This window comes from Phalacrocorax carbo, chromosome 2 (assembly GCF_963921805.1).
Source record: "Phalacrocorax carbo chromosome 2, bPhaCar2.1, whole genome shotgun sequence".
Lineage (NCBI taxonomy): Eukaryota > Metazoa > Chordata > Aves > Suliformes > Phalacrocoracidae > Phalacrocorax > Phalacrocorax carbo.
The window spans coordinates 125,008,243-125,031,483 of NC_087514.1; positions in this window are offsets into that span (position 1 = coordinate 125,008,243).

Here is a 23,241-nt window from a genome sequence, read left to right on the forward strand (position 1 = left end):
ATGCAAATTGGATGTGAATACTCTGCAGAAAAAGGCAAATGGAACTGTCTGCAATTTACATGCTTACAAAATGGTTCACGTTTCCTATTTATCTTCCATTTCACATTTAGGGTGCAAAATAAAAACCTAAAAAAAGAAGATTTTGCTCTTTATGAAGGAAACATTTTAAATAGTCCTAAAAATACATAGCAGGCACTTAATGGGTTTTCTATAAGGAATTGCCACAATCCATCAGATATATAATGAAAGCAGCATTAGAAGCCAATGTAAGAAAACCATGACAAAATACAGCAATTTTCTATCCTATGCGTTGGGAAGCGCTGTCTGTATTTTCAGAGTTTTCCAGACTGAGGAGCGCCACAGATGGGATGGCATGGCACCAGACAGTCTTGGTGCTCAGCAGCATGCCCCGAGCACCTCTGCTCTAACCCCATCTGCTCCAGCCCCCTCTGCTCCTTCCTCTGCTGTCATTATCTGGCTGGCCAAGCCACTGGCCCTGGACTTTGAGGTTCATGTTTTCTTAGATAGGAGAGGGGTCCCTCACAGCCCAGGCAAATGTGCAAACCACCATTTGCTCTGCTAAAAACTAGACGGTTAATGGGAGCCAAGGACATTGATAGTAATTGACTTAAAAAGTCAATTACAATTGCATTTTTGGTGGCAAAATTATACACACAAAGAAAATTTGTCATGCCCTGTTTTAAGAGGCTAATTTACAGAGACACTGACCACTGTCTCCTGCATTTTAGTTGCTTTGATCCTTTCATACTCAAAAGCCAATCATTGAACAATAAAAATTAAGATGCACAGAAATAAAGATCAATTTAAAAAAAGCAGCCATAGCTAAGCTTACAGAGCATAAGAACCAAAATTAGCATAAGATTTTCCCAGTAAAACCTAATGATGCTATAAATTGGCAGTGAGGACAATACTTAAACATGTGTTATCACTTTTCCAAGTGATTAGTGAAGAAACTACAGTAACCAGCAATTTTTTGAAGTTGTCTTTTATTCCATTGCATGTAATTACATGGTCATTATAGGTCTGGACAGCATAGAATTTTCTTCATCAAATTAAATCATGTAAATCAGACAGAAAGACTATGGTATTTTTTTATGTTCATATTGCAACTAATGATAAAGAAATACCTTTATGCCTTCTGAGCAATGCCTTAAGTCAGGGCCTGAGATATTCAAGCCACTCAGAAATATACGCTAACAAACCTTGATCTTTTCATATTCTTAAGATGGGAACGTCACCGTGATGATTAAGAATGCAACAACAGGCATGGATAGTACAATCCAAAATGAGAGTGGAAGACCTGAATATAAAGCAATATTGGAACTCTACTGTACTGAGCAACTTAATTTTAAATAATTCAGTCAAAATCACAAGAGAAATGATGATCAAGAAGGAGTTCTGTTCACCATGCCAATATAAGGGACAAATAAAATGGATTTATAAAATTAATGATTAAATCATCCAACAGAACAAGTAGGTCCATCTGGGTATATCAGTTACTTGTATTGTTTTTAAACTAAGGATTAATCTTTTTTTTTAAAGGACAAAAGGTCCTCTATATATATAATATATAAATAAATATAATATATTTTTATATATTATGCATAGGTAATATACATTTACTAGGTAAGCACTCTCAAAACTGGATTTAGTTTATGTTCTTTCACAATTCAAAATAAGCTTGGAAAATGGTGCGTTGCTTACAGTGAAAACCCGTAAGGAATGATTCAGTTCAATAGATTGCCCTCAGGAACAGCATAAATTCCTGCTGTTTGATAAAACACTACAAGGAAAGCATAACAGGAAACCAGCATTATTTGGATAAAATTTCCAAGTGAAAAAGCGATGCAGCGCAGCAAAATCTTTTACGTGAGGTACCCTGAAGTCCTTACACTGTTGTGTACCTGAGCAAATGGGAAATGGCCATTACTACAGGGTCACATATACTGGCAGGCTTTCAAGAGAGGTGGGAGGCTTTTATCTGACATTGTTCATACTTAATGACCCTCCCTTTCCTTGAAACTGACTGCAGAGCCAGATGTAGCAAACATTTTCTCTTGCAGCTGCTGAATACCAAATCTGTTTTCAGTCACCAGAACAGGTGTGTCTCTCGTTATTCACTATTCACTGGTTTGCCATTTTTGGTCTTATTGTTTCCGTAACATCTTCCTAAGTGGTGTAACTATCCACAGGACAGGTTTTTGTTTCTTTTTTTTTGTTGTTTGCTTGACCTTGAGACCACAGATGGCTGCAGAGGAAAACATGCGCCATTTACAAGAAATACCATCATCAAAACAGCAACTTATTGGTAATGTGTATACCCAGGCCGTTGAAACTGCCCCTACATTCACAGCACTTGGTATTCTTTCCAGTGCCCGCTGCTCACACCTCCACCTTGGGGAAATTATTTTTTCATTTCTCAGCTAGATACATATCTGTGGACATTTGTAGCTCCAGAATGGAGTTCTGAATATGATCCTGAGCTCTTTTGAGTCAGCATATTGTTTAGTTTTCCATCAGTGTACACAGCTGCAAAGATGAAGCTCAAAAAAATGTTTGAAATTTTCTGTTACTGAGGCACAATACGATTTCTGTTTTGCTAGCAATAATTGAGACAAGGGTTTTACCTCCAGCCCTTGTCTGCAGTTATTTAATACTTCATTACTATCTGTATGCACCTTAAATATTATGTTCAATTTTGGGCCCCTCAGTATAATGACATTGACTGGCTGGAGCGTGACCGAAGAAGGGCAACGAAGCTGGTGAAGGGTCTGGAGAACAAGTCTTATAAGGAGCAGCTGAGGGAGCTGGGGTTGTTTAGCCTGGAGAAGAAGAGGCTGAGGGGAGACCTTATCACTCTCTACAACTACCTGAAAGGAGGTTGTAGCGAGGTGGGTGTTGGTCTCTTCTCCCAAGTTACCAGCGATAGAAGGAGAGGAAATGGCTTCAAGCTGTATCAGGGTAGGTTTAGATTGGGTATTAGGAAAAATTTCTTTACTGAAAGAGTGGTTGGGCATTGGAACAGGTTGCCCAGAGAGGTGGTGGAGTCACCATCCCTGGAGGGATTTAAAAGACTTGTTGAGGTGGCACTTCAGGGCATGGTTTAGGAGGCATGATACTGTTGTGTTGATGGTTGGACTTGATGATCCTAGAGGTCTTTTCGAGCCTTAATGATTTCATGATTCTATGTACAGCAAGTGCATTTTTTTGGTCAAGAATCCAGACCCCACTGTGATAACTGCTGTATAGATATGGTGAAGAGAAACGTAATTTTCACAAGCGTAGGGCTTTAATGGGAGCATCTTTTCTTTTTTTTTAATATCAGGGTACCTGAAGAGGTCTCTAAATATGGACTTAAAAGCCAAATTTCAAGTTTGATAGATAATTCACTAGTAGCTTTTAGCAAAACTTCAGTGTGCCGAATAAAAACACATATACACACACACTGCACTGCTCCCTCTTTCCTGAAATTAAACTGTCTTTGCTACAAAGTTCAGTTTCACTGCCCTGGCCCAGTTTGCCTACATTGCCAAAAAAGCCCTTAGCACAGCCTTCCAAAGTCTCATTGCCATTCTTGTAACCTCCTTCAGGTTTTCCTTGGAAGGGTTGGAGATACAAGCCTACACAAACAGTCTGAGCCACCTAAATACACACAAACACAGCTTGCAACCTTGCCTGCAGAGGCACTAGCAGGGGAGACCTGTTACCCATTTCAGTCTGAAAGGCAAAATCTTTTTCTTGTTTAGGCCAGCCATATGTTCACAGCCTGTAGGATGTCGGCTTGCCCCCTGCTGCAGTGTCCAATATCCTACAAGTATATCTGAAAGGAACAAACATCAAAGAAAAGACATCTCTCTGTCAGCTTAGACATAGAGCAGAACTGAAATACAAACTCTAATTAAAGGGTTTTCTGTCGACATTTTTCTGCTTACTTTCCCAGTTTTGGTCTTCGGAGGTTTTTTTATGGGTTCATCTCCTGATGCTGCCTTTCCGGCTCCCTCTTAGCAGGAGGACAGAGATTGCAACATCCTTATCTCTGCGAGGTTAGGGAGAAGGTGCTCGGCAGTGTCTGTCTATTGAAAGAATTAAATCAAGGTCTCTGAGAGAAGAAGCAAAAGTAAATGAAATATCAAAGTGATGGGAAAGAAATCGAGGGAAAGTCTGTGAACATTTATCAAGAAGCAGCAAAGAACTGGTGGTTGTGCCCAAAGGCTTTTCTGTCTGCTTCATATGTAGCTCAAGGGGTTAAGGAGAACTGAAGTCCTGTGCTACACTCATACTGGATGCACAAATGAATGTATTTGTCTTTTTCTGCCCTCTTCATGTGCTTGCATGTGTCTTCCTTATAATTTATATACAGAAAAGTAACTTTAAAAGAACACTTAGGTGCATACCTGGATTATTGATGTACAAGAAGTCTTAATTCAGGCCATTTTGTGTATACATTGGGATGTGGTTTTTAATTACAAGCTCGTGTACTATCTCTTCCACAGGGTGTCTGCCTTGTTCAGTAAAGACTTCTTTTTATCTGTAACATTCAGCATGTGGCCTGCAGGCCTTATTTAAACCGCACACCCAAACCCTGTACTGAATACAAAATTGTGTCATTTGTTCCTAGTGCTCCACAAAATTTTAATACATGTATTTTCATGGCAACCATCCAAAGAAAACTCATAGCATCCCACTTACAGAAGGAGAATTAAAACAATGATATTAAGGCCACTGCTTTCTGAGTCTCCCCAGTGCCACACAGGTTCTTGGCCTCTGTAATTTTATTTTTCCACAGACACTTCTCTTTACCTGCATTATTTGAGTAAGAAGTTAGATATACAAATGTAGAAAGATGGAGGTGTCTGTTGTGAATTGTTGTGAATAGAGGCAGAGCTACTGACATAGACAGGTTAGTGCCTGCCCTGCTTCATCTTCCCCTCCACCAAGGTTTCCAGGTCTCCCACCCTAGTTATGGCATGGCACCCCTGCCACTGCCTCCCAGTTCCCTCTTCCCATACTGCTCTTAGTAGTTTCCAATTTCAAATTCAGTGAAGCGTTAGAGTTTCTCATCACAATTTTTGTTTCAACGTTGCAGAATGACACATCTTCTCCCAAACTCCCTCTCAGACCATTTTGGCTGAAACTTGTCAGACAGGTGAAAAATAAAAATTCTCTGAGGGACACAGAAAAGACTTCAGCTGAAACTGTTAGTGTGGCAAGGTTACTACTAATAGACAAGGTAGTCTATAAATGCATCATATAAAATGATGTTGAAGGGCCGCTGCTGTGGCTGTAAAACCACACATTCAGAAGTCAGGAAATGCCGGAGTGCAGGAGCTGTGTACAACCTTAGGTCAGCCCCACAGCAAATCTGCTTGGAAAAGCCTTTTTAGGTGCCATAATGCTCTCCTCTACCCAGATGTTACAGCTACAGATGCATGAACAACTAAGCCATTTTGCCTGCTGCAGTATGGCAGGCTGCATGAAGGTTTTCACTTTAAAATAAAGTACTGGGATTTTATAATTGTTTACCACCTGCCCTCATTTTAGCTGCCCCTTCAGTGATTCCTGTGGGAAGCTGCACTTGCAGAGTCTCCTGTGCTTCACTAATGGTGGAAGCCAGCAGGAAAAGCCAACCCTGGCCTGCATGGAGTCATGCTCGGCAGCTGACTGGGCAGCAGGGAGGCAAAAATGAAATCCAAATGCATTCCTTTCGCATGCTGTAAAAGCATCTTGAAGAGCTTTTCCAGCTCTGCCATATTCCAAATGAAATGCTTCATTTTTCAAGCACTGTAAGTATTATCTTTAAAAATAAACACCAGAGAAACTGCAGTAGATTGCCTGCTGTTATTGATTCTGGAAGGACTGCTGACTGAAGCGCTACACAACAACAGAGCAATAGCAATCTAATGTTCATTAGTGTTTAGAGCAGTTTCTCAGTGAGAAGATTAAGAGGTCAGGAAATCCACTGAATTTCTTTTCTTTGTTTGAAATTCAAGGTAAGAAAATGCATGCATCATTTTCCTGTTCAGATTCTTGAGGAGGCTTGCTCATGATGGGAGATAAGCTTCAGGACTCACAAATTCTTTTAAAGGACAATTTAAAAATAAAATATTTGGCCGCGAGGGTGAATCTTGATAATGCAGCCTTGCAGTATCTCTCACAGGAAACAAAAGGAAAGGTGCAATGCTGCTACAGCTCAGAAATTGCTTTATTATCTGACTTGCACTTGGAGCAGAGCAGTCTCCACTCCTGGCATCTATCACAAAGCATCAGGAGAACAGCACTGAGTTTCAATTTTAAATTACAATGGAAAGAGGCTGTTATTTCCACTCTGTAGGACTATGCTAGAAGCCAGCTCTCTGCTATCTAGGATAGCTATTTTCCCCTCAGTCTCAGAATGTGCCTGTTTGGGGCTCATTAGACCACAATTTCTTTTTGTCCAAATATTTTTGCCTTCCTAGAGTCACAAAGAACAGGACTGAAAGAAATTCAGCAACTTTTTTTTCTGTTGGTTTCCCTGCTGATATATTTGCTAATATAGTAATTAAAAGCAAATTACACTTCTATAGCTACAGAAGTAATTATGGGCCATGTCTAATAATGGTTGCCAAAACAACTAATAACTCTCAAACTATCTCATATAGCATTTTCTCCCCTATGGGTCTCTAACAAGCTCATCATCTTCTTTCCTTTCCCAGCCAATATCTCTCAGCACTAAAGGTAAAAATCCAAATACCATCCTCAAAACAGAGACGGTGTCTAAGGTTTCATTGTCCTGTGGCTCCTCCCTACAGATCAAACCTTAGCTGATGGCAGAAGGTGAGATTCCAGAGAGCACAGGGACAGGCCAGAATGACAAAGGAGCAAAGCCTTGAGCTCTATGGCAAACTGCCTTCTCACTACACCTATCCAGCTCCACGACTTCACACTCCTGATCTTCTCAGTATTACCTCTCTTTAAAACCTCTGTGCTCCCACACCACCCCTTCCTTCCCTTGCCTAGTTTTTCAGCATTAACCATGCAGGTCAATCAATGCACAGATCTCCATTCTTGAAGAGTTCAGGTGTCTCAAATAATAGCCACATTTGGCAGGAGACACCAAACTGGTAACAGGACTATACCATGACCTTACTGCAACCCTGCTCTGTAACAGTACTGAGGGACACCGAGGGAGCACCGTCCTAAGCTCCCTCACTCTTCCCCAAGGAAGCCACCATTCCTGTTGGGTCCCTTCTAGACTTCTGCTCCTGTAGAGAAAAGTGCTGCAAGTAGTTACCAGGGAGGATTGTTGCACCTGCGGAGAAGCAACAGTCGTTTATTGTTATACAATGCGTGTCCCAGACATGCACAAATTAAAGGGACAAGCTCCCCTCCTGTGGTGGAAACACCCTCTCTGGAACAATGAAGATCCTACTCTCTGTTTCACACACTCATGACATAAAAAATTGCTTTATGTTTTTCTTAGTGACTTTTAGCCTAGACACTAAAGATTATGGTCATTTCTTTCCTTATAGCAGGTGCAAGGTATTACCCAACACATGCAATAAGAATGCTCCAAAGAAAGAAGCTGCAGAATATTTCTGGCGCTATATTAACGCTGAGAAAATCAAGGAAGTGAAAAGCAGGCTGAAAGATAAGTACTATAAATTTATTTCATTGGATTTCTGGCTTTTTAAACCAGACTTACTAGATACAGTATCTTAACTCTCTTTTCAGTCAACATTTCAAGAGGAGAAGTTGCTTTTGGGCAAGCTCAGAGTCTCTTTTTATTTCCAGCTTGTACCATCTTTTACCTCACATCTGATTAAGCCACTTAATTCAAAGAAGATTAGCTGTTAGATCACATTTAGTGTCAGTGAAATGTGTCTGAATAACAGCCCCAGAAAAGGACTAACCCTCTACCTGCTAAGGAGCCATCTCTCTGGATGAAACAGTTACCAGCTCAGTGCATTGCACTCAGTTTTTGGCTGCTGTCATAGAATGTGCTACAAGGCACTTGGATGGCGTTGGGTGCAGAGAAAGGGCCTGAGTGCTGTGCAGCTCTTGCTAAAGACAGAACCTCAGCTCTTTTTCCACATTCCTGCGGCACATAGGCATTTAAGGACTAAAGTATTTCTCAGTTCTCGGATGAAGGTGTTTCTACTTGTGATGCAACTACCATCTGTTGGAAAGTAGCCCAAGAACGCTGAAGAAAATTATTAGAAATTAGAAAAAGAAAAGCATTTTTGCATTACTTTCCCTCTATTTTTTAAGAAAAAAAAAGTTGAAAAACATCTGCCCACGTTTTTGGTTGGATTTCCTCTGTAATAATAAGCTGTGCAGACCCATTCTGCCTTGGCTTTTCTCCAACAATGCACTACTTCATCTTAAAGCAGGAAAAATATAGTTATTTCACTGGAATAAGCCTGGAGTGACACAAAACTGAATCATCACCTGGGCTTTTTATTCTTTTATGGATTAGTTACATTGGTATAGCTACTGTTACAATATTTGGGCAGTTCTTGATTCATTGAAGTTCAGGGAACTTTGCCACTGATTGCAAGAAAAGGAAGAAATGTTCTTGCTATACCCATATCACTGTTCTTCTAATTAATACCAACACATATGGTTAAGTACATCTAATATTTCTGCCAAGGGAGCAGAGATATGTATCTCCATGAGGCCATATGTGTAGTAATCTTCAGACCTGGCTTAGGTTCTACTGTTGGTAACAAGCTTTCTGTGTTCATAAGAATTTAATTTATTCTATATTTTACACTCTGAGAATGCATTATTTGTTGCAGTGGCTTGTTTCATGATCCATGTTCCCTCTTTAGTACAATTTAGTAAAATTCCCCAATTTATTCAGCTCCAGAGTCAAATTTATGTCATCTTTTTTGCCAGACAGTGAAAGCACAGTCTCATACAGGCTTTTAAATCAATCAGATCATAAGATCTCGGTCCTGGGGAGTCACTCTATTGGAAAGAATTTATTACCAAAATACAAAAATATGTATCTGTAGAAATAAATCCGTAGCTGCAGTACATGTATCAGCAAAAGCAGGCAGATCAGGTAGCAAGAGTACAGTGTGAACAAATGTTTTGAATTAATGCTTATGCTATCTGAATTAAATTTTACAGCACTTCTGTAAAAGAGTCCAACAAATTCTTGTTAGTACACACCATGTTTTTTCTTGTTTCCTTCTACCTTACTATGACTGCAGTCCTCAGGGATATGGTAAGAACCCGGCATTATGTCTGACCTAGGTTGTCTTCCACCCTAACGCTTTAAAAGTAATCAGAGATGGACTAAGAGACTTCTGTGACTCAGGAGTCTGAAAGTCTCAAAATTCCCATCTATGACCTTGATGTTTGTTGAAACTCTCCAGATGCACTCTTCTAAAAATCTGCCCTGTCATTGCCAGCTCATCCTTTAATCCCAGCACCAGTAGTGGAAGGACTGATGTTCTGTCCTAGGCACAACGCCCCAGCATCACACTTGCTTGAGCCTGTAAGGAGCAGGGAAGAGCCCCCCAGGGCAGGCAAGGACAGGTACCCAGGGACTGAAATCACAGCAAGAAGCATCAACAACAGTTGCCCAATGTGCCTCTGACTCTAGCACTTGAGCTGCTCAAAGCCAGATTCACCTAGCACATAATTTTCACTTTAAGTTGTACATAGGCTTAGCTCTAGACCACATTTGAGTGAGAGTCCCAGTAACACCTAGAAACTAAGCATGACCATATTGCTTGAATAAGCTGAGCAAGAATGAGGGCTCAGCCCAACTGCAGATGTCCTGAGCCCATGCACAGCATGGTTGTTCTGAATCTAAGCAGCTGTAGAGCTAACATCTAGAAATAACCAGCAGAAATAGAGCCCAGCTTGCGAAAGCCTGTTCCCAAGCCATTCTTAACTTTTCAAGGTAGACAAGGACTATGACTATAGAACGGGACACTACTCACCTGCATAAAGCTACACACATGAATAGCTATTGGCAGTAGTATTACTTTTCATTTTGTCTCTCTCATAGTAATAGAAGACTCCTCGGCAAAGATAAATTTGAACTGGAAGAGGTGCAGTGAAAAGCTAGTAGGACCATTAGAAGAAGACACTAGAAGAACTTAACATACATACCAGCAAAAGAAAGACTGGGCAGGGATACAAGAGGTAATTAAACATCAGCAATTATGCATCTAATGAACCTATAAGGCTACATTGGCCCAAGAACAAAAGGATATAAAACAAGCCTGACTAACTCAGGCTGCAATTTAGGAGAAGGTTTCAAACTCTCTCAGTGGTGTAGTTCTGGAAGGGCTTTTAAAAGGAAAAAATGCAAGCAACACACAATGCTGGGACTGAGAAATGCTTCACCACCTGTGGCACATGGGGCATGTAGAAGTATTCACTACAGACTGCTCCATGCAGGGGTCTAACTGCTCACAACAGGGGACAGCTATCTGCTTTCCTCTGCAAAACCCTGCTGATCAAAACATTGATGGTCAAGGACTGAAGCAATCTCAGTAGTTGATAGTCTCAGGAGCACAAAGGAGTCAAGGTGAAAGCTTTACTAAGGGTGTCTATATCAGGGTTCAATTAATAGTTTCCAACCCTGTCCTATTTTGGACTTACTTAAGCTGCATAACTAGCATTCAGCCTAACAACGTGTGTGCCAGCCAAGCCATTTAGATTTGAAACATAATTATTTTTCATATACTGTTGAGGAAATAAAACAAGGAATAAATTTGCTACAGTATTTCATTAAAAGAGCATCTGTAAAGGTGCATTATTATTGATATTGGACTCAGTTCAGTCTTAGCATAAACCAGGTGTGCCACCAGGGCTGGATTTGGCCAGCTATGTTAACTATTTAGCGGTTATCATTTTAACCTATATCACTGAAAATGGCAACAACAACACTATTGAATTATGTTTTAAACCTATGGGTTCAGTGAAGCCTCACCAGACCATCGAGACAAGGAAACTGATGCTTAGCCATCATGTATTGGGTGGGAGTGTTGATCTGCTTGAGGGTAGGAAGGTTCTGCAGAGGGACCTGGACAGGCTGGATCAATCGGCTGAGGCCAACTCTATGAGGTTTAACAAGACTAAGTGCTGAACATGAGCCAGCAGTGTGCCCAGGTGGCCAAGAAGGCCAACAGCATCCTGGCTTGTATCAGGACTAGTGTGGCCAGCAGGACTAGGGAAGTGATCGTACCCCTGTACTCAACACTGGTGAGGCCACACCTTGAATATTGTGTTCAGTTTTGGGCCCCTCAGTGTAAGGACATTGACTGGCTGGAGCATGTCCGAAGAAGGGCAACGAAGCTGGTGAAGGGTCTGGAGAACAAGTCTTATAAGGAGCAGCTGAGGGAGCTGGGGTTGTTTAGTCTGGAGAAGAAGAGGCTGAGGGGAGACCTTATCACTCTCTACAACTACCTGAAAGGAGATTGTAGCGAGGTGGGTGTTGGTCTCTTCTCCCAAGTTACCAGCGATAGAAGGAGAGGAAATGGCTTCAAGCTGTATCAGGGTAGGTTTAGATTGGATATTAGGAAAAATTTCTTTACTGAAAGAGTGGTTGGGCATTGGAACAGGCTGCCCAGAGAGGTGGTGGAGTCACCATCCCTGGAGGGATTTAAAAGACTTGTTGAGGTGGCACTTCAGGGCATGGTTTAGGAGACATGGTACTGTTGTGTTGATGGTTGGACTTGATGATCCTAGAGGTCTTTTCAAGCCTTAATGATTTTATGATTCTATCTGTCATCTGATGGCAATGGTACATTACAGAATAAAATTGTTCATCTCTTAACCAACCTCAGAAGGTATGAAAGCTGCAGTTTTGGGAGGAAAGGATTTTTTAAAAATCAAGAGAAAAAGACAAGTACAAATGACAGATAAGTGCAGGGTGCAATGCAAAGGAAAAGAGAAGGCAAGGTAAATACGGCCCAGAAATCATGGGGGGCGGGGGGCGGACTAAGACCTAGAAGAAAAAGCAGCCAGCTTAGGAAAGATTTTGCTGGCATGAGCTCAGCAGAACAGGACTTCGACAGGAATTGCAGAAGAAGAGGAAAGGGTGAACAGTCCATGAGCAGAGGGACCCTCTGCCCCAGCTGCATGGCATTCAGATTTCCCTCTGGTTAAAGAACTATGTGTCAGGAGTTGCCCCTTCCCTAACCTGTCCCAGGAATTCAAAGTGCTGTACCATATCTTGTGAGTGAGCTAGGTTTCCAGGATGCTTGTCACATCTCTCACCCTACTCTCGTGCCAGCAACTAAAGCAAAGCAGCAGAAACCCTGTCATTCCCAAGGGATGTGATGTTGCAGGTGCTGACTTGGTGTCTGACCTTCTCAGATAATCACCCTCATCTACAGGAACCAGCAAGTGACACAGAAGGTCCCAGTCCATGAGACAGAGCTGCCCGAACACGTTGGGGTTTGTTAAGCCTGGAGGTATCACATAGACCAATTCACACTTGCATGACAGACAGTAAATCATAGTCTCTAGCAGTCAGAGCAATAGCCAGGTCAAAGAGATTAGATAGTACAGCCTTTGTGATTTACAGGTAAAGTGCTGTGCAGCGGTACAGCAAGGAGGCAGCTTTGCACCGCACATTGTGATGCACCAGCACAACCCGGGGTAGAGATTGGCAAGGGGAAAGCAGAAAGCTATTATTCTTGAGATTGTACTGTTCTGGGACTACAGCTACTCTGCAAATTGAATTCATATTGATAACATGTAGTAAGCAAACTATTTTACAGAAAGAGAAAACTTCAAGTCTGTTCCCAGCTATGTAGAAAACAGTACCATATTTCAGAACAAATGGTATTAATTTTCATTCTCCACCCTTAGATTAAAATAAGATTTCATTCCATGACCAGAAAAAATACCATTAATAACTGGCTTATTCCTTGACACTGTACCTAATAAAAAGATACTGGCTGATTTTTGTGTTTTCATTCTGTCTGTACCACAGGTACATCCGGGAACCAGAGTCAAAACATCTCTGACACTGATCAAATAAAGCTATACTATCTTATAATTAACACATGCCATGGGGAAAAAAACCCAAACCCCAAACCTAAAGCTTTACTTATCACCTGCCTTTACCCCCAAGGATTGCATTTTCAAGGACAGATTTAGGGAAACCACTTTCCCAGGTCCCTAGAGACCTTCTGCTGGCCAGAGTAGGAAATTAATACAAAGGAGATGTGTAAAGAGAAGAAATTAAGGTTTTCCTTCCATAATAAGGTGATTGGTATGAATGCAAACATTGCCAATGACTATGGTTCCTGGGGCTGAAGGTTGCAAGTTAATGAACAGCTTGAAACACAGCTTGAAACTACTGATTATTAAAAAAAAAAAAAAAAATAAAAGGAGAGAGGGAGAAGTAATGATTCCGTATTATTTTATCACAGGTAAATGTTGCTGTAACGACTCTATCTGCTTAGCATTAGTCCCTTTGCCACCAGAAACAGTGGCCACAATCCAAATAAATTCTGCAGGGGAAGATCTGTGACTTCAGCACAGCAAAATACAAGCTGGGGTAGATGTTGTCCACTAAATCAGTGGAGAGAATTCACTTCGGCCAGAAAAAAAGATGAGATTACAAAGTGCTAGAAATTTAAATGTAATTTAGGTTTGTAGGTATATACATACATGTTTTGTAAAGAAATTGAACATTATCAGAGTCAAGCTTAAAGGATTTTAATTGAAGCTGTGAGATTACACAACTTAGCCAAGGCTGGATGCTCCAGTTGAACCTATGGCAGTGAAGAGCTGTGCTGATAACAGAGCTCAAAAAAAGGTAAATCTGTTCTTTGCAGGCACCGGCATTAGCATGACTGTGGAGAATGAAACCCATATGAGAAATGGGTTTTACCTGCTAATTCACTCTCCTGCAAGTGGAAATGCCTACCACTTGTAGGTTTGGAAGCACGTGACAAAAAAGAATCTTCCAACAGTTAAAAACCATGAAGAATAGCTACATCAGACGATTACTCTGAGATATTTAGAAATATTACTGCTCTATGTGGGTCATATGGGAGAAAAGATGGAGGAAGCGTTTTTTGGAACTGTAAACTTCAGTTTTAGGAGTTTTTAAAAGATCAGAAGCATAGCTTGGTCTGATCAAGGACAGCTGTTCCTTTCAGAGTCAGCACCCTTGCCAGATCAGAAAGCAGAAATTGAAGAACTGGACAAAAACTACCTTGGGTCCAGTTGAACAAAATTTTTCATTATGATCATCTCTAATTATTTCATCTTCATTATAAAAGGCTAAAATGCTTTCGCTTGGTATTTTCACTCCACACCATATTTTTCACTCTTCGTTACATATAAACGTAAGTAAAAAGACATTTAAAGTTGAAAACATTTTGAAAAAGTAACTTGTATTTAAAATATGACATTATATACTTTGATAATTTGCAAAAAAACCTGAGGACAAATGTAAAAAAAAAATCCTTTATCAAAACAAGCTTCATTTTTTATTACAAAAAATTTAAAACTAAAGTAAAATGTTTAATTTTAATAAAAAAGATTGTTGGCAAATATCCAGGTCAGTTTATTATAAATGAAGAAGCTTTGTTAAAAAGAGATCCTTTTTCTAAAGTAAACTTTTTCCAAAATTTGTTTTTAAAAGCATTCATATTTCACGTTTGGTGTACACTTCATAGTTATAACTACCATTGGGCTTTTATCAAATACTGAATACTTTAAGAATTATAGTTGCCATTAAAATGGTAAGAGTTTAGGGATATTTTTAAAATAAAATTTTATTTGGAATATAAATGTTAAACCAAATCAGTCTTGAGATTATGAAATCTGTAAGGACAGGTTTAGTTGAACTGTAACTGAAATTATTCCTCTTAAACTTGCCTAAGTAGCATTTCCATTAAACAGACTGGATTATAGTTCTTTAATATTCCAAATGTAAGAAAGGAGTGCTGAACCAAGGCTATAAGGTGGAGTACCTTAGACTAGAGATTTAAAGTTAATAAGTGCACGTATTATATTTTCAATCTTTATCTATGTACATCCTATTTAAAGTTTTATGCCAGGTAACTGATTCAGCAAAACAAAAACAATTCCCATTTCATTGCTGTATTAAAGTAGCAAGTACATGCAATGTAAGATCATAATTAAAACTTTCATTCCAAAGGAAAAGCCTTTTTTTAGTGATACCTTTGTGTCTTAAGGGTGTCACTTAAGGATCGTTAGCCTATAATCATGGAAGTGACACAGCACAGCAAAGCTGTGAAATTTCTTGTATAGCTGACATGTTTGGGTGCCTGAATTTTCACACCAGAAAAATAACGTGACTTTTTTTTACAAAGCCATGGGAGGGCATTATAAATGCTGTGAAAATTCACAGCTGGAGCCATACCACACCAGGCAGGTGAGGCCTCCTGCACTGATGATAAATACATACCCCGTGTTTCCCCAGCAGAAGGACTCACAGTTACAACACTTCTCCCCAAAGGTTCAGGGAGGTTTCTGCATTTAGAGCATCCTCTTCCCTCAGATGTGAGGATCAGCAGTTACAGAGTGATTACAGCAACAGCTGGTTTTTAGCAATATCAGAACAGCAGGCCAAGCTCCTCCCTGGCATAACTCCATTGCTGAGCATTACTTTGCCTTTTATTTTAAACAGAATTGGCCCTGTCACCATGCTTTCCAGGCCATGCTGCTGCAAGTTCACACAGAGACCAGAAAAGGATAAGATGAAAAGCAAAAATAGACAATAAATACGCATATCATTGACATGATCACCTCCAAATCAATCCAACCAGTGAAACAGAAAGATGACGATGCTCAGGAAAACACAATGTCAGAGCAAAGCAAAAGGCATCCTCATGCTTTGCTTTTATTTCCTTTGTATAGGGAAAGAATGTTATATACTTTGGGGTACTCAAAGAACTTATTTTTAAAAAGAAAATCTCTTCTCAGGTGCCCATAAAAACTATTAGGTCTACTTGAAAGCAAACCAAGCTAAAAGGGACAAGAACTGGAAGGAGCCTTGGCTTATTCTCCTCCCAGTCAATAGCCAACATAGTGAAGTAAGGAATTTATTTCTGGTCTCTGCCTGTATTGCCACAGTGCAATGGGGAACTGTTAACATGTGATAAATCACATTAGCTTAGCCACCAGTGAGACTGAAATGGCATGCTTGACTCAATTACCTGCCAGCGGGTTACAGGTAACACATGGTACCTGGGAACATGGTTAAAGACACAACCAGCACTGAAACTCATAGAAAAGATGGAAAGAAGAGCATTCCTGACGATGCCTTGTCAAGCCTTGAGCAGTTTGTGTTGTCGTGGGTGGGCACTGTATGCCTTCCAGCCACCCGGAGACACAGGCTTGCACCCTGGTGTGTGACTGAGCACTTTACCCATTCTCACTGTAACTGCAGTAAATAAGAGAATAAGCAGCATTTTCTTCAGAACAGTGGAGGAAAAACTGAAAATTGAGTGCTCATTGCCAAAGATTTTTTTCAGGGGAAGGATGTATTCACCTGAGAGTTTCTACTTTTAGCTTTCCTAATGTTTTGCTTTGCTCAAGTTTCCCACTGCTTAAAAGAATTATTCTTTTGCCATGTAAAGAGGTATGTCTACATCCTTGCACTCCCTTGGATTTTGTAGGTCAGCTGCATATTCTCCTTTCACCTCTAGCAATCATCACTTAGCCAACAAAACCTCTCAGTTCTAAGTTTTCCTCAAAAATCAATCCTGCCAAGCTTCACTCATCATTTTGCTATTCTTTCTGAACTATTGGCTTCATTCTAGTCATCAGATTCCCAAAATCAAAAACCTGTATTTGACACATGGTCAGCAGCAAATGAGTGCTCCAGGAGGTATTTTTTCCTCAATACTAAACAAACCTTTGGTGAGGCTAGAGAGGGGTGTGTGTTTTCTAAACAAAGTATGTGCTTTCAGAGAAGGGTTGACAACCAAACATGTCTTTAGGAATCCCAATGAACAAAAAATTTTGCACCATGTCAAATAAAATTTAGTTTGCAAAATATATAACCTAACTTCTGATCAGTGACAATTTGTGGGATCAGTGTTTAAGCAGGTATTGTTTCTTCTGGTATTTCTGAAACCTGCAAGGATCTATGGTAAACATCTGTTGTAATCAGATAATTTTTCCCCTCATTTTGTGATTATCTTTCCTATTAGTCTGCCAGCTACCATCTACCAAACAAGTAGATCTCACAGAAAATTATGAAGATGGCATACAGCTGTCTATCCAAGAGCTGTGTGTTGTTCATGGCACAGTAGTGGCTGACTTCATTAAGCAGCTCCAAACAAGGGAGGAGGGTGCAGAAAACATAATAGCCTAGAAGGAATGGCATTGCATAGTCCAGTCCATGACAGATCAGCATGGCATGACACAGGACTGCATGAGTCATGAAAAAAAAGAATTGCATTTTGCCACATGGAAACAGAAGAAACAAATTCTAAGGTTTGAGGAATACTGTACGGGGGACACTCGTAGTCTTCAAAAGCATTAACACTTTTCCAAAGCTGCCTTTTTAGCCAGAGAAGTGGATTTCAAATATCAAATTGCCCAGACTGTCCATTTCCAAAATGCAATCCAAAATACAGAATGTAAGGAAAAAGAGGTAGAATCAGTCTCCAGTAAGAAAGGAAGGGGAAAAAAAAAATGTTAGTCCAGTGTTTTGAATCACCTAAGTCATCTGAAGGAAAATCTCTGATTTTTGATGGATTTGCTTATAAGTATCTATTACAAAAATATATGCTAGATGCTATTTTCACATACTGGTGTGAACACACAGCAGAAGAGGCTCTGGAAGAGCAACTCTCAGAGCAGCTCTGAGCCCATCATCTCTCCTTCGCCTTTTCTTTCTCCTGAACACAGCTGCTTCATGGGCAGCCAACTCCCCAGCTGAGTGCAGCATCTCCAGGAGTTCCCAGTGATACATTGACATGCCGGGAGTGCAGAGGTCCCCAGGATTTTGCAAGCTCCATTGGGTATGCATTAGCTGTGATGGAAGCCATTATTTAAGAGTCATTCTATAGTGTGTCAGATTTTTAGAGTGGCCATTGAGGGTCTTCAGTAGTCACATATTTATGTCCTTGGAGTCATGCTTCTGACCCACTGCTGCTTATGAAAATGATTGAAAAATGCCTCCAAGTCAACACCGTAGTGATATAATAAAGGTGCCTGAAAACTGGCTATGCTACTCTCTGACAAAATGCCCTGCAAAAAAGTTGTAATGAGAAATTTAAAATGGGAGACACAATAGTCACACAAATCTCAGAGAAAAAAAAAAATTAGGCTCAATAAAATATTTGTTTTGACAAATTTTTTTCTGAATATTGTCAATTCAAAATGAAATATAATTTAACACTAAACCCCTGAAAGGTTTCATGCCACCTATGTCAGCCTCTTCAATATAAATGTCTGTTGCCTTTCTACATGTCACAGAATCCATAATTTTTGAATCATTTTGCTTTTATAAAACCCAACATCAAATGTTCTGGCTGAAACTTTCCAACGAGTTTTTTTTCTAGGAGAAGCTGAAAGAACATAGTGAAGACAATTTCAACAAGAAATCAGAGTACTGAGAGTGGAATCCGTACAGGGACTGCAGGCATGAGAAAATCACTGAATGCATGAGCTGGTATCTGCCACAGAGCACTAAATGCCCCTGTCTAGGAAAAGATCAGTTTAGGCACCCTGCAGTATTCATGTTTCTCTGCAGTACAGTTAAGCACAAAAGCCACAACAGCCTTAATCAGATAATTGCAGCAAATCTAGGTATGGTCCTGCTTAAGGAAAATCCTGTTAGGAATACTTTTTTAACAGAGAAAGAGACTAAAGAGAATTGGGCATAATTATCCTTACTGAAATGAAGAGACTTCACAGCTCAATACAATTTGCAAGCAAAATATCTATTTTGATCTGCGTGTATGATGGAGTCTCCTGTTGAACTGATGTACGCATTGCAATTGCAAGCTGCAATTGCACTGGTGTTAATTTGGGGCTGGACTTCCCACCATGCTGTCAGCTGTGGATATTGCTCTTCCTTCTGTGCACAGCTCCCCACAGCCCTGCTAGGGCATGGCATCAGTAATGCTACCCCAAAGCCCAGAGAAACAACCCCGGAGCAGCTGCCTTCCCACCCACCGCTTGGAGCAGCATCAGAGTGGCCAGCTCAACTTCCCACTGCTCCCACATCGGCAGAGTAAGATGTTCAGGCAGGAGAATTGTTTTTCTCCTGCTCAAGGAGAAATCTGGCAAGCCCACACTCCAGAATATTTCCAAGGCATAACCAATTGGTTGGTTTATTTACTTAATGTCCTTACCTGTTTTCTCCACCCTAAAGTTTCACTCCATTGTGTGTGAGTGGGGGGAAAATGACACCAAACCCAGAGCGCCAGCCTAAGCAAGAGCTATAGGTTGGCAAGTACATGACAGGAAAGATAATCTTGTCATAATATCGCTCACTTCAGCAGATCGCAGTATCCTCTTCCCTACTGGCAGTGACCAGCTGTGTCCTCTGACATCCCTTTGTGCTTTTATGTTCTTATTAGGATTCAGATGGATGAATTCAATGATCCCAATGTATTTAGTCATCACCTTCAGCTATAAGCAGTTCTGATGGCAACCGCTTTTTTAAAAAAATAAAAAAATAAAAAAGGGTTTTCAATGCTCCCCATTCCTTCCTACCAGTCACCGTCACTCATAAAACTTCAGTTGTTTGCCTCTCTAGATCAGGCCAAATATCTTTTCTAAGCTTTAGATGAAACAGCAACACAAAAAGATCAGGAAGGGAAGATAGACTCCCACTGTTGATCCATTTTTCTGATATTTAAGAACTGTGTGGGGACCCAGAAGAAATTTGACAAAGTCTCTCTCTTACCAACAGTCTGTGGATGAAAAAAATTCATTTCTGAGCACTCCTTTGGGTGAAGAGCCTCTCACATTTAAAATGGGTACCTCGAACACCGATAGTTATTCCAGTTGTGAATAAAAATAAAGTGGTTCTAGGGGAAGAGAAGTACCAGAAGTTGAAGCCAAATTTATCAGCACAGAAAAGTGCCTGGTAAGAGTGGGTACAGAGCTGTACTTTCCTCCTGAGAAGAGCTCAGCTTCCTTAGCAAGCTGAATACCTGCAAGCGGCAGAGGACAGGCAAGACCACTCTGGTTGTGTTTGCTAGGGCAACCAGCATGCAGGAGAAGATGCAGGAAAGATCAAAGGCTAAGAGAGCACAGTTTTCAAAGGACAGAACTGCAATATTAGCTGCATTTGGTAGGCAAATGGTGCAAGCAAGGGGGCAGGAAGAGGTCCTCAATGTGGAAGAGCATTGCATGTCATGCAGGGCCACCTCTACCTCCCCACCCTATTCGAGGAGCCACAACCATTCTGCCCAAGTGGCCGTGAGTAGACCAGCAGGCTGCAGACCCAGATGAAGGAGGAATGCACAACATCAGGAGGCTACAAATCCATCAGGCTTAAGGATCTTGCTGTGGGATAAGACATTGCTGGCATTCAGGAGCTTGAAACTTCCAGCAGTGTCTAAATATTACCTTTGCCAACCAATGACAAAGAGATAGTAAAGAAGTCTCAGTACAAAGTCTTCTTTCCTCAGCAGAGAAGGAGATATGGTTTGGGCCCAGCAGCCAGTAGCAATCTTTAAATATTTTTCAGCTACCTCTGTTGTCTCCTGGATTTTCAGTTGCAGCTGTTGCAGCCAACAGTGCCATCTGCCTTAGAGAGCCTGGCCAAGAGCCCACTTGTTTTGTTGCCTTTTCCCTTGTAGTTTTTTTCCTCCCTGATTTTTTCCACCCGTTCCTCTGTCACCAGCTTGTGGCCCTTCTTCCCCTTCACAATGAGAGCAGCTTCAGCAGCATCTGCTCCTCAGGCAGGGACAGATTTGCTGCAGTCACCTGTCCTTTACAGCCTCTCATTTTAGCTCCAATACCAGGTTGTTATTTCATTCATCCTTCTTGCCTTTCGATGGTTGTCCCCGTGGCTCCCCTCTGGTACATAACATTGATTTGGAGGGATTTTGAATTTGCTGTCTTTCCATCCGAGCAGTTCATGCTGGTGAAGTCATTAGCCCAAATTAAAGAATCCCTGCCCCAAAACCACTGTAGGTTTCTGTAAACCCTTTCCAAGGGGGCACTGACCAGTCTCCAGGCAGGATAAAAAGACAAGAGTCTGACCTCATGTGGCTGCAACAAAGGTTTGAAAAAGAAGGTGTTGTCTCATTATTTCAACATGGAGGAGACCACACAAGGCCCTGACTGGGACAGCCAGGATTGCTATGTAATGCCATCATTAAATCCTCCCTTCAGAAATAAGGCTAGCTTAGGCTACAGAGATTAGTGGTCACTCTGGCATACATGTAATCACATTGATTCACAAAGTTGTGCATCAGTTTAATGCTTCTGAAAACCAGGTGTGATATTGCTCACAACGAAATCCTCTCTGCATGAGAAGCAGATACATCATGGTCACTCAGTGCAATGTGATCAGAGCTTTTGTCCTGACCTCTTTACATGTGCTGGGGGCGGACAAAACCAGTCTGAGCTCCACACCACTGGAATGTCAGTCCTCATTACCTACAAGAGCTAAATCTTGCAACAATGATTTTAAGAAAGTCACAAAGAAGTTGTCTATTATTTTACATTCAGATTGAGTTACAAAACACAAAGAACTGATTTTTAGACATGCAACTCAAAAAAAAAAAATTAAAATGAGATCAAATCAACACTCAGGGGAAGGGAAAAAATATAATCAAACCTCATGTAATAATCTTAAACTCATGCCTCCAAAAATCAAGTACTCAGATGCAAGAGTCCATCATAAAAACCCCATCAAAGTTAGGAGCCTGGGGCTCCAGTTTTAGTTTCACAGTAATTGAGCAACCTCTGGCTAACCTGAAATGAACATTGCTGAGTACATTCCCAAATTTTCAGCTGTGTGTTTCAATAAAAGCTACACTGAAAAATTCAGAACTGATCCTGATAGAGGAGTGTCTAGAGTTGTCAGCAGGCTTACAAAACACTACAATCATTTATCAGTAATGAAGCTAATGGGAAAAAACCTCAAGACCATATGTGGACATGACTCATAGGAAAGCTAAATTACTAATTTTTTCAGGTTAATTTTGATTATGGTAGGATCTGTGCACAGTTTACATGTGCACTGAAAGTACTTCAACCTCCAAGGCAGCAGATCTAGTTCATAGCTTCCAAAGCAAGAGTCATCTGCTCACAGCCATGTGCTGGGAGAGGAAGGCAAAGAGGTTTGTCACTGCCAGCAATACTCCTAAAATCCTGCAGAGCAAACAAACACAGAGCCTCATGGGACCCAGTGCCTGCACTTCTTTAAGAAGAGGGCAAGTTGTTAATTAGCAACTGCTTTTTAATTTTCCAGCCAACAGGGAGGCAGGAAGAAGACACAGTGTCTTCCCTGGAAACCTTTGTCCTGTCACAGTTGAAGGAAGGAATCCCCATTGCTTTGGATGGGGATTACAAGGCTTTTTTCACTGTGCATAAGATGGCATCTCCTGGAAGGGGGCTGTAGACCAAGAAGTACAAGAAAGACCAATAAGTATTTTGGGAATAATGTTGCTAAATTTTATGAGGCTCAGAGACAAAAAGGCATGCAAGCTAAGGACACCCTCCAGGGGAAGAGTACTGTAACCCTCAAGTCCAGTGTAACCCAGCTGAAGCTGGCAGAAATGCACTGGGGAGCAATATAACCTGTTTATACAAAAAATACAAAAACATAGATTTTTTCAAAATAGTCCCTTCACAATACATTTATAAAATGGCTTATGGATTAGTTCTTTTCAACTCTCACTAGAGCAAGGCAAACAACTCATCCTATGCAGCTAGAACATATTTTCTTTTCCAAGGCATTATCTGAACTAGGAAGATATAAACCTCTGGGGTTTTATGAATTTTATAGGTGTTTTTGCAGTTAATAAAAGGACTTGTTGCTGAGTGACACTGAGAAAATTGGCTTTTGTCTTTATAGTCATCCATCCACATTTTGTCCTCACTGGTAGTCAGTCAGTCTGTGAGCCTGGCTTTCCTCATTGCAGCCTGCATTTCGTCCCTGCACGAGAAAGATAGTTTCATGGAGCTTGAATCAGACGAGCAAATAGTCCACTCCCCTCTTAAACTGCACGAAACTACATGAAGCTCCAGTTAGTTTGCATTAGAAGGAAATAAAACTGACTACTATTTTTCCCGCTTTGATTTTCCAAA